The following is an 11,688-nucleotide window of genomic DNA, read 5'->3' as shown; positions in this document are numbered from 1 at the left end:
GTTTTCATCATACCAATACATGAGGAGAAATGACGAATTCAGAAACCTAGTGTGAAAGTCCTGTGTGTTGGTGCACGTGCGTGTGTATGTGTTGTATACTCCCCTTGTGCACCTCCCAGAATGACAATGGTGGTAAAAGCTACATTGAACGCACAGGGCAATCTGAGGGCTCCTCACCAGGCACAGCAGGTGGTGTATGTACAAATACTGAGATTATATTAGGCCTTTGCAGGTGTGCCTAGAGTCCAAGGCAAGGCTAATGCTGAATTTCTGCTGAGAATCCACTTTAGCCTAAATCAAACTGAGGTTTGGGGATACCTTGGATGGTGAGTGTCTGATCTGGGGAAGAGGATGAAAACTGGACCTGGAAATGCCCTTCAGGTTGTTATCAGGAGCATTCATTCCAGACTCCTGTTCTTGTAGTCCTAGTCCTTGTAGGTGTAAATGCACAGTTGGGAAGTTCTGTGTCTGGCATTGGCAGGAACTGGAAACTTGTTGGCTGATCAGTTTTCCCCATGTCTGTTTTCAGCTTTCCAGAAATAAAGAAATGATTAGTAGCACAGGAAAGGAAGCAAGGAGAAAAGTGCAGGCAAAGTTGAAGGTTAGCAGATTATAAACCTTGCTAAGCTTGGTGAGCTCAGGGCTGAGCTGTGTAGTGTTAGGAAAGTAAAGTAAAATTTTAACCTAGAGAAAAATCCCAGTGGTGAATCAGCAACTCATTCTCCAAAATCACATCCCTGCAAGCACGTCCATCTAAAACGTCCCTGCAAGCACGTCCATCATGTCTCAGAGGTGTGGGTGATACCCTTTCCTGGGACACACACCTTTCATGTGATGTTTCTGAGTTCAGTGCTAAAAGAAGAACAATGCTGCCTGGCGTGTTTTGACCTGCAGGAGCTCTGAGCACATCATTGCCTCTGATGAACTGTTCTGTGTCATTCTCCCTCTTTCCTTGATTGTTTTTGGAAATTGAGGTCTATGACCGTTAAAGGTGCTTATGCTCAAGTCCTTTGACTACAAGTCCGGGTGTGATTTGTTTCCATGTGAACATATTGATATACTCCTGGAAGAGAATGCCTTTTCTTGAAATGCAGATAAAAAGAGTACCTGTCTTCAGGCAAGGCAAGCTATGAAGCAAAACTTCCCAAACACAGCAGATTAGCTTTCCTGATTTGTAGGGATTGTGTGCATGTAACACCTGGATCTGCCATGAACACTGCTTATCAGAAGATTTCAGAACAAATTACAGCGTAAGGACAGCTATTTGGGAAAACTTACTGGGAAATCAGTTGGAAAATAAGGCACAGGGAGTTTACTGTCTTGACCCTTGGCTGTTGCAGCCATCCAGCCATTCTCCTATCTCCACTGACAGCATACAGTCCATATGTGCTTATCTGACCTGCAATCACGTGACCTGCCAGAAGTAATGACATATCAGTAATTGAGCAGAAAACATTAATTGGTTGCAAAAGCACTAGCTGAATGTAGATAGAAATGTACAAAGTCATTACTAGCTTGTTAACAATCATCAAATAGGGCAACACGGTGGTGGTTTAACCACTGGCCTTTCCCAGCCATCAGGAAGGCTGATGCTACATGCTCAGGGTCTGGGCACCTGGAGGGTCCCCATAGTTACAACCTTGAGTTTCTCTGTGCCCTTGGGCCAGGTTCTCCCCTCAATGCTGGGCCTCTCATTTCCTCCTGCAAGTCTTACTATGGGAAAGGAGAATGAGTGATCGGTTCTCCACCATCCCTGTACAGAAGTGCAGCCTCCTCTTCTCCATCCAAGTCCCCAAGAAGCAAGGAAGCTGCAGCACTGCAGGGTGGCTTGTGCATTGTCACCCTCTCTTCAGATACTCTGCAGAGTTCCTTGCAGTGATTTCTACCTTGGACAAGGAGGACACAGCCGGGAGCCTCCACAGTAAACACACCAGCAGCAGCAGCCACTTGGGATATGGGCTGCAAGCAGTCTGCGTTGGGGTGTAGGCAGCACAAAGGATTTCACAAGGGCCTCAGCTTCTGCTTCCAAGCAATTTCTGTTGTCACAGGAATGAGGTGACTGACCCAAACCAGTCAGGGTGCTACCTCCTACCCTAGTCCCAGGAGTGCTTGTTGGCCTTAGGTCCTGTCTTGCATTCACCATGCCTCGTTTTCCAGGGACCAGCCCAAAGAGGCAGGCAGCCACTTGCAGCACAATGGTAAGGCAAGAGATCTGCCTTTTGGCATGTTTTTGGGCACATGCAAACAATAAGGTAATTGCCAGTTCAAGCTTGGATGCCTCCATTCAGTGAGGTGCCACCTAGGTATATAATTAGAAAGCACATTTGAGCTATATGAGAAACTTTGTGGTGCTTTCAATGACATACAAAATACTGCACTTCAGGTAAATGTGCATGCCCTCACTGTTGTCTCTTACCACTATGAATTCAAATCTGTAGGTAAATATGTGAAGATAGAGGCAGCAACGGTTTTAAGGTTTAACACCTTGGAGAGCCCGTACAGCGTTTTACACCTGGACAACACCTCGGCAGAGAATACAGTATTTTGCAGTTGACCACTTTGCACCTGCAGAAGGCTGGTTCCCTTGATTGCCTGAAGCTTCGTAGAAAATGCTGAAGAAAACTTTTTATGCAGGGATGACTTCGGCTTTCATGTGAAGCTTGTTTTTCCTAAGAACAAAGCTCTTCAGCCTGACCAATGACTTTGTGTGGCATGTGGCTCAACAGGAGACGTGCTAAGGAAGACCAGTCCATGCAACACCATTAGCCTCTGACTGTGGTCACAGGTTTTCTTGGCATGTTCTGTGAAACCTGATTTCAGCTTATGCTGCAGACTATGGAGCTTTGCTTATTGTTTATTGTTCTGTTGTCCGTGACTAAATTGCTACTCCACCTCCAGAAAATAACAAATGGAAAATTACTGACCCCCTTTTTTGGTGGGACCTCTTCCTCTTGGTTCCCCTTTTCTTTTGCCTCTTTCACCTCACTGCATATTACTGACAGAATTAAGAAAAAAATTATAACATAAAAATATCATTCCCTCTTGTCTCACTAAGGAGCTTGGGCTTTGCAGGCAGCTTAATAAATAGTACTATGAACCTAGGGCTGTTTTTTTGCAATAGGTGGCTTTAATTAGTGTTTAATTTAGGCTGGAAGGAGAGAGGGAAATTTCGGAATCAGTGCTAGGAAGCTAATAACATCATTGCCAGGTCAAGAGAGTTTCTTCTCTTAAAAGCAACCACAAAATTTGCCCTGTGGAGTTCCAGATTTGTTGTTTCTGGCTGTGGTCAGACTTTTTCAGTTTACAGGAAGAATATGTCCATCAATCCATCCTTCAGTACCAGTCCTTTAAACTCTGCCTGGACTCTTGGCATCCAGCTGTGTGCTTTCAGGCACAGCCGGCATCAGCAGGAGTAAAAGCTGCAGAAGCACTGCTGCTCTCATTTACTTTTATGCCCCTGGATTTTACTTTCAGTGCGCTCAGGCCCATGTTCACAGCCTACTTCTCTGCTGGAGGTGAGATGGGTGAGTGGAGGCTTCAGGGCAAAGACAGCCCTAACTGGGAAGATGGAAGTGAGTTAAAGAGAGCAGCTGTAGCACTTCTGCTGGGCAAAGAGGAGTTAAACCTGGCAAAGCATGCGGCTATCAGTAGCGAGAAGAGTGGATTATGCATATGCACAGAATATGAACTTTTTTAGCAGCCACTTTAAAAGCTGCGTTTTGAACACACAGAGAGAAAAGTGACCAAACACAGCGAGGACTGTGGGAGAAATGAAACACAAGAAGGAATTGGAATGATAGGGTGGGAAGGGGCACGGAGAGGTCAGCACATCCCTTGTACAGGAAGAATTGCATAAAAAGATAGCAATGCTTTATATTGACTTAATAACGGTCTTTTATAGATGTCCCAAAACTTCATACTCAGCTGATTTACCATTGCAGTGCTCAGAGAGAGACCACATTGCTTCAGGTTACTTGTGAACAGGCAGGGTTGTGGACTTGTGCACATTCACACAGGTAGCAATGACAAAATTTTGAACAACAGCACTGTGTCCTCCCCTATAGAAAGTACCTAGTCCAAAATTCACTGTACAACAAGATTTGTTCACTTCCTTGCTCCTCTCCCAGTAAATAGAAGCAGTGGTATAGAGCAAAGGGAAGATATCTGGACCAGATAACCTCCAGAGATCCCTCCGCTCCAATTTTTTCTGTGGTTCTGTGTGAACAGGTGGAAAGGAAAGGACAACAGCAGGAGATGTTGAGAGAGCATACAAGGTGTAAAGTCATACCAGGGTGTACAAGGAGACGCATGCCTGCAGAGCGGCACTGAAGCTGGGAACATGCCAGACTAGGCAATAGTCTGTACTGAACAGGCTGAATTACTTTTTCTCTAGAAATGCTTGAATTTTCCTTTCTATGTCTCAATGAATGTGGGATACAGCTGCTTACAGTCAAAATAGCAACCACCAAAAAGTCCCAATATGTTGATAGAACAGGTGTATTTAATCCCCTTCCCAGTAGTTACTCATTAAATGAAGGTAAAAAAACGAGGCTGGTATTGCAAGGGAGGAATAAATAGTTAAACATGCAGGTGATAAACATCTGAGTTACTGATTAACTCCTGGCTTTTGTAACCCCAGCAGTTCTTAAGTTGGTTTACCAGGAGACCAAAACACAGAGCTCTGCCAAAAAGGCTTCAACCCTTAATAATAAGTATTACACTTTATCTCTACTTGCAACACGTCCCTGGGCTTGACAGTGAGGACAGCATTGCCCTCTATTGACAGGAAGAATTCAGACCTGTTTAGGATTTAGACGTGCAACATTGGGAGTAGAGAGTCAAAAAAGCAAGATAAATCCATGTAGGACAGTATGGATTCAAATATAACCTCTTCCTTGGAGTGTCAGCTGCCAGAGGTTGAGAAAGAAGAGCGGGAATAATTGACTTGCTCTGTGTGCACCTCTTCAAGCATCTGCTCCAGGATGTTCATTACAGATGGGGTGCTGGGGCAGCTGAGCCTTTGGGCTGACACTCGGTGGCCAGGCTTATGGTCTCGGGGTAAAGTCTGGTCTGGAAAAGAAAGGGGAGACTTAGACATTTCAGGAGCAATCACAGTTAGTGAAAGCAATTCGGAATGCTTGGCAGGATGGAAAACAGGCTGATGCTCATCTGTGAGTAAGAAAACAGTGATTTCAGATGTCTTATTCGGCTTCTTCCATCTGGAGTGGCTTGTTTACCCTCCTGCACCCAACCAGCTCCATCCAGTCTAGAGTGTCGCCTCAAGCAATATCTCTCCCTCACTGTCATTCTTGATGTTGTCACTTGTTATTGCAGTCTGTCACTTGGTTTAACAGAGAACATGCTGGTTGCCATCTGCAGGAAAGACTGAGAAGTAAGGTGGCAATAATCACTGCAATTGGGGGTTCAGTTGAGCCTCCTCAGAAGCTGGTTCTCCCTTGTGATGGATGACCAGGACATCCTGAGCTCTTGCAGTGATGTGAGGAAACTCCTGAAGATGTATGTCCCTAAAGAGGGACAGCTTTGGAGCAGAGGAAGTCCTTCCCAAGTTTAATAGTTGTATTTTTAACTAATACAGCTAGTGATTAAACAAAATTGCTCTGGCAAGGCACTCAGCCTGCAACACTCCAATCTTTGCTTCACTCAGAGGAATCCGTATTACATGTAGGACTTGATATATCCCCACCACGTAAAGAGGAAGGGAGAGGCTGCAAACTGGGAGTGGGTGATAGACCATATTGAGCTGAGCCAAGGAGGGCCTGGTTGTGTCTCTGGGGACAAAAGCTGCTCTGTGAATTGAGCTTGAAAGGATACAAGTTTGGTTTGGATTCTGTCTTATTTCTGCTCAGTCTTTACTAATACCCCTCATTGCTAAGGCAAAACCAACAACAGCCATTAAAAAATACCAACTCTTGTTCATCACCACCAGCTGTCACAGAAGGCAAAAAACACCCATTTGCTGGGACCAGCTCATTCTGCTCCTTGACCTGCCTTTGCTATGTTCAGCTTTAATTTTTTTCTTTAACAATTTCACAGTAAGGCTCTATTTTCCAGGTCCCAAACAAACAGCAGGGTGCATACTGAACAATAGTGAAGACTTTGGCAGCACGCAAGTTCCTCGGCTGTGCCAGAAAAGCTTCTCTGATGGCCCTGAGTTCCTCTTTATCCCCCTCTGCCAGGGGCTGACATCAGGGAAAGAGAAAATACAATTGAAAGCCATCAAGAGTAATGTCCTGTTTATTTTCCTGCTAACAGAATTATTTTCAGGACATCTCAGAAATGGGAATGGGGGTGGGGGGAGGTGGAAAAATCAGAACAAGCACATGTTAGCTGTTAGAAGAGACTAGAATGAGGACCAAAATGCAGGTCAGGGACAGGATAAATGGAGCTGTGCATATGTCATGTGTCCTTGTTTACCCTCCTGGGAGAAGACCGTAAAGAACTGGAGAGGTTTCTGTGCTGGAAGCAGGACGACGTAATCTGTTAATTATGTTTGTGACCATACACCAGTTTAGTTATTGCTGGCCCCTATAACTGCATGGGATGGCCACTCCAGAGTGGCTAACACCAGCACGGACTTAGCGGGGGAAAAATAAAAGGAGATTTGGGCTCTTCATAAGCAGTGGTTGCTGCTGTTTGCCCTTGTGTCAAATGTTGTGGTTGTGCAGCTGCACAGCCTCTTCCTTGCTATTAGGGTGAAGTTACACAAAATGGGAGAGCCAGGCTAGCATCTCTTGGCTGCTGAAAGAGGCAGGTCTCACACCCCCTCTTTTCACCTCTCCTCCTTCCCTGTCCATAGTTGCAGCAGCATAATCCTACTCTCTTTCACCAGCTCTGGCTCTGCTTGGATGGGAAGGGGAAAAAAACAGCATCGGTGTGGTCAGAGCTCTACCAGCTTCAGTAAAAAAAAGCTTCTTTTTTTTGTTCAGTAAGACTTCTGGGTTAAAACCTGCTTCTTTAGCTCTTAACAGTGAAGACCTTAGGCTGTTCTTGTTCAGTAAAACTGTTCTGACTTAAAACTTGCTTCTTTATCCCTTAAAAGGGAGGATCTTAGGATGCTGAGCTTTCTTATCCAGCACAGAGCAGCAGGACACATGGACGACCCAGCTCATCTCAAGGGTTAGTGAGATGTGCTGTGTGACACAAACGTCTTGTGTTAGCAGGGTCTTCTTGTCCAAATGCTATGCGGCTGTCAGACATGCTCAGTCCTGCCTTCCAGGACCTTCGATCAGTCCCTGGGAGTTCAAGGGTGTTCTGTGCAGGCCAGGAGAAATGAGGTGGGACACCCATGTGACAAGGTGTGGGGTGAGGAACATGGGGTGGCCTCTGTCCAGGTGTAGTTTGCGAAGTGGAAATCAGAGGCCAAGTATGCTGACCATGCAGTCGGTGGACCACCTCTGCCTACTCCTGTATGGGAGATGTGCCTCTTCTGGTAACCACCACAGGTTACGCTGTTCCCACTGGTCTAATTGCAACTCCCATCTCTGCAATTACAACTGCTGTAAGTGACGTGGATCGATAACAAACTGATGAGCATCAGCTTTTTCCTGAGGCTACTGCATGGAGCAGGGGACAAGGAATGGAACAGGAGCTTTCCAGCTTTCAGTTCACTACGTCCTATCTAGCCAAGGTCAGTAACAACCCAAAATCAGGCAGAGGGAAGGGCTGACTCAGCAGGGACCTCCCGCTGGGGTTGCTGCCTTCTCCCCTCTGAGCCTGGCAACAACCCTGCAGGTCTGGTGATGATGGGGAAGAGAAGGTATGGGTGGACCTTTTACCTCCTCCTGATGTCAGGCTGATATTGGCTATGGACTCAATTGGGGATGGGGTCAGGGGTAGGATGGGAGACTTGACCTCTCTCTCTCTTCCACAGGCCAGTTCATGGATGTCTTACCACAGCTAAACGTGCTATGAAATGAACAGGCAATTTTTCAACAGAAGTAGTCCTTTCCATAGGAAAGAGTGAATGAAGCCGTGAAATGACATTTCTGTCCTTTAATACAGCATTGAGACCCACACCTCAACTAACCTTTTAACACGGACAAACTGCTTTACTAATCTGTGTACTGTGAACTCCCTTCCCTTGCCCATTCCCATTTTGATAGAGACTGTGTTCATGGTATCTTTTTCTTTCTACAACTACTTCCTAGCATAAATCGCTTTCCATTGTTCCAGTCCAACCACCCAGTGGAAAAGCAAACACACACAGGCTTTGATTTTCATCTCTTGCTAGTATAGGAGAAATGCAAAACCTGGTCTCTGAGCCAAAGCTAACAGGAGATGGCCAACACCTGCTCTGCAGCGGAGAGAAATGGTGATGATGATGGTGACAAAGAACGTGAGGGAAGCTTTACCTTCCTCTAGCAGAGTGGTCTTTCTCATTGCTTAGGAGTGCGTAGGTGGGATTTGGGTTTGAGCTGCCTCAGGTTTGGCCCATACTAATAAATAAAACAACGCACAGACTGAAGCCCTGTCCCACAGTTGTCCCTTCTGCTTAGCTGCTTGCACATTTGCTGGCCTGGTTTTGGGGGTCATTCCCATGAGGCAGCACCTGGTACTTGGGGCTAAATGCAGCAGGCTGGGTGGATGTGAGCTCTGCTCCGTCTCGTAGCACCAAAGCCAGGGAAAAGTCCATGACTTCTGTTTGCTGGCATCACCTGCAGTCCTAATCCAAACCCACTAAAGAAAATGGAAAGATCTCCCAGTGACTTCAGTAGTGTCTGTGTCATGTCCTAAACTGAATTCAGGCCAACACGGGATCAGACCAACTTCACATAAGCAGCTTTAGGCTGATGTCAGTGAAGCTGTTGATACGAATTTTCAATAGCAGGGTTAGCATTGAGGGCTGAGGGCTTCCTGAAAGCCAAGTCTGCACGTGTTGTATCAGGTCTATGAATTTATAACTGTGAGCATGACGCAGTCCAGTCAAAGCAAGTTTTAGAAATGTGGCCTGGATAATGGTTAATGACTGACCTACAGAGCAAGAATAAATTATCGTAGGATGAAATCTCTTAACCCATGCTTAAAGCAGCCTTGCTGTACTCTCCCTCAACACATAAGGATTCTTTCAAAAGGAAATGGGACTTCATAAATCATTAATTTTTTCAAAGAAATTTTTCACTTTGCTCCAGTGCTTTTTGCTACATTGTAAAAGCAGGTGCTTTTTACTTTTCTCTAACTTTCGAAATTCTTCTTAACTCCTAAAAATTTGGAAGAGGAAAAAAAAATTGGGACGTGTTAAAAAAAAAATCCAAACCCAAAAGATAGGTGGATATTTGGTGTGTAAATACATGCATATGTTTATATGTGTCACTCTGTATATACATATACATTAAGTGTAAGATAATTTTGAAAATTGTCTTGTTATAAATGCCATTTCTTGATTATTCTTGGAGTGGACATATTCAATACTTGCCTTGCCTGTATATCTTTGGGAAAGGAATTAGTTTTGTCCTGAGTTTGTATGTCTCCTGGAACAGAGGACAGGTACTACGTTACTGAAACTCCTGGAGACTTGTGCTACCACAACAAAGACTCACTATGTCACTATTATTTTAGTGATGACTTGTGCCCCTGCTGCATGCCATTCAGTGACATGACTTTTAGGAACCTGTTGAGGTGCAGAAAAAAGTTGGAGTGGCAGACAGGTCTTGCTGGGCTCTTTTTTTTTTTTTCATGACTACTGAGCAGATCAAAACTCTCTGATCAAGGCTCAGACCCTCCTGTGCGAAGCACTAGATAGAGGTGTGACAAAAGACAAGCTCAAAGAGCTGAAGGGTGTGCCAGGGTATGGCATATCTATAAATCCAAGGCATTTACATAAATCCAAAACATAAGAAAGTGAAATTCACAGAGAGAGTGTTCAACTGTGCTTATTTTTTCTTCTGGGATGTAATGGAAAATCCTGCTGAGTGGTATAAACTGATGTAGCTTTGACCTCTGGGAAGAGGAGCTGATCTACATCCACTGAGAACATGGCCGGGTAATAACCTGCTGCCTTGATCTCTGCACTAAGCAGATCTGTAGAGCTGGTGAGTTTGGTTTGTTTGGGGGGTTGGCTTGGGTATGCTGTATGATTGCACAGGAGAGGAGGGTCTGAAGGGCACTGTTACCAAAGGAAGTGATTACCTGACACACAAAGAGCTAAAGCTGTTCTGTACCAGCCATGAGGAAAACCCTCGCTGTTGTAAGAACAGTAACATTTATGCCCTTCCTGAAAAATACAGCTTCTCCCCAAACAGCTGGATGCCAGGGACTCTTTGCTGATGGGTTTAAAGAAATCTTTCTGTCTTCTTTTCAAAACTCTGCAATTTCAGCTGGCTCACCAGATCGGGTCCACTCCCAGAGAGGCACACTGCCCAGACATAACCCCAGTCTTGCAAATCAATGGAAAAATACTGCAGAACTGCAGTTCACCAGAGATTCCTAGAAGCTTTGGCTGCAAGGACTCTCAGAAGGTCTCTAATCCAAATAGGAATCCCCAGCGCTGGATCAGATCAGCCATAGCTTTTTTTAGCCAAGTCTTGACATTGTCCAAGGACAGAGGTCCCATTTCTTCTCTTGGCTGACCTATTACCTTCTCACCCTCCTAGTGAGAAAGATATTTTTCCTAATGTCCAGTCTGAAGTTCCCCAGCTGCAATGCATGGCTGTTGTTACATCTACTGTCATTGGACACTACTGAAATGAACTTGTCTCAGCCATCTTTGTCTCTCCTTAACACAAGGGCAAGGACATCAATTCCTTCTCAGTATCTTTATACATTGATTTCTCTTATTGTAGAAAAGAAGGGACAGGGTGTGCAGACCAGGGACTATTTAGGATCAAGCCATGTCCTGAGATCATCCACGCTGTTTAGTTTGTAGTGTATTCCCTGGCACTCTTTTAGCCCCTGACATCTCACTGACAGTCAGAGGGCTGGAGCACGTCTCCTACGAGGACAGGCTGAGAGAGTTGGGGTTGTTCAGCCTGGAGAAGAGAAGGCTCCAGGGAGACCTTATAGCAGCCTTCCAGTACCTGAAGGGGCCTACAGGAAAGCTGGAGAGAGACTGTTTACAAGGGCATGTGGTGATAGGACAAGGGGTAACGATTTTAAACTAGAAGAGGGTAGATTTAGCTTAGATAGAAGGAAAAAAAATCTTCACTGTGAGGGTGGTGAGGCACTGTGGAGCAGGTTTCCCAGAGAAGCTGTGGATGCCTTCTCCCTGGAAGTGTTCAAGGCCAGGTTGGATGGGGCTTTTGGCAACGTGGTCTAGTGGAGGGTGTCCCTGCCCATGGCAGGGGGGTTGGAACTAGATGATCTTTGAAGTCCATTCCAACCCAAACCATTCTGTGATTCTCTGATTCCCTCCCAGAGGAAGCTCAGGCCCAGCGTGAGGCATAGCATGAGCCAAAGACTGTTCCCTAAAGGTAGTATAGATGAAGCCATCCAGTATTTTAAGACTCAGAGGTTTAGCTGTACAGGCATACTCCATGGTACATCTGTGCCCTCAGTCAGAAGAATGAGACTTGACTTATTATATCCTACTTTTGTGTTTATATATTTACATATACAAACATCTTCCAAAACATGCCTATTGTTAAATGCCAGCTGCCAGCTTACCCTTTGTGCTCTCCAGCACTCCCTTCATGCCAGTTCTGGGGATACAACATAAAACATTTAGTTTTGCAT

This window comes from Balearica regulorum, chromosome 2 (assembly GCF_011004875.1).
Source record: "Balearica regulorum gibbericeps isolate bBalReg1 chromosome 2, bBalReg1.pri, whole genome shotgun sequence".
Classification (NCBI taxonomy): domain Eukaryota; kingdom Metazoa; phylum Chordata; class Aves; order Gruiformes; family Gruidae; genus Balearica; species Balearica regulorum.
The sequence above is the reverse complement of the archived record's forward strand: the minus strand, read 5'-3'. Positions refer to the sequence as shown.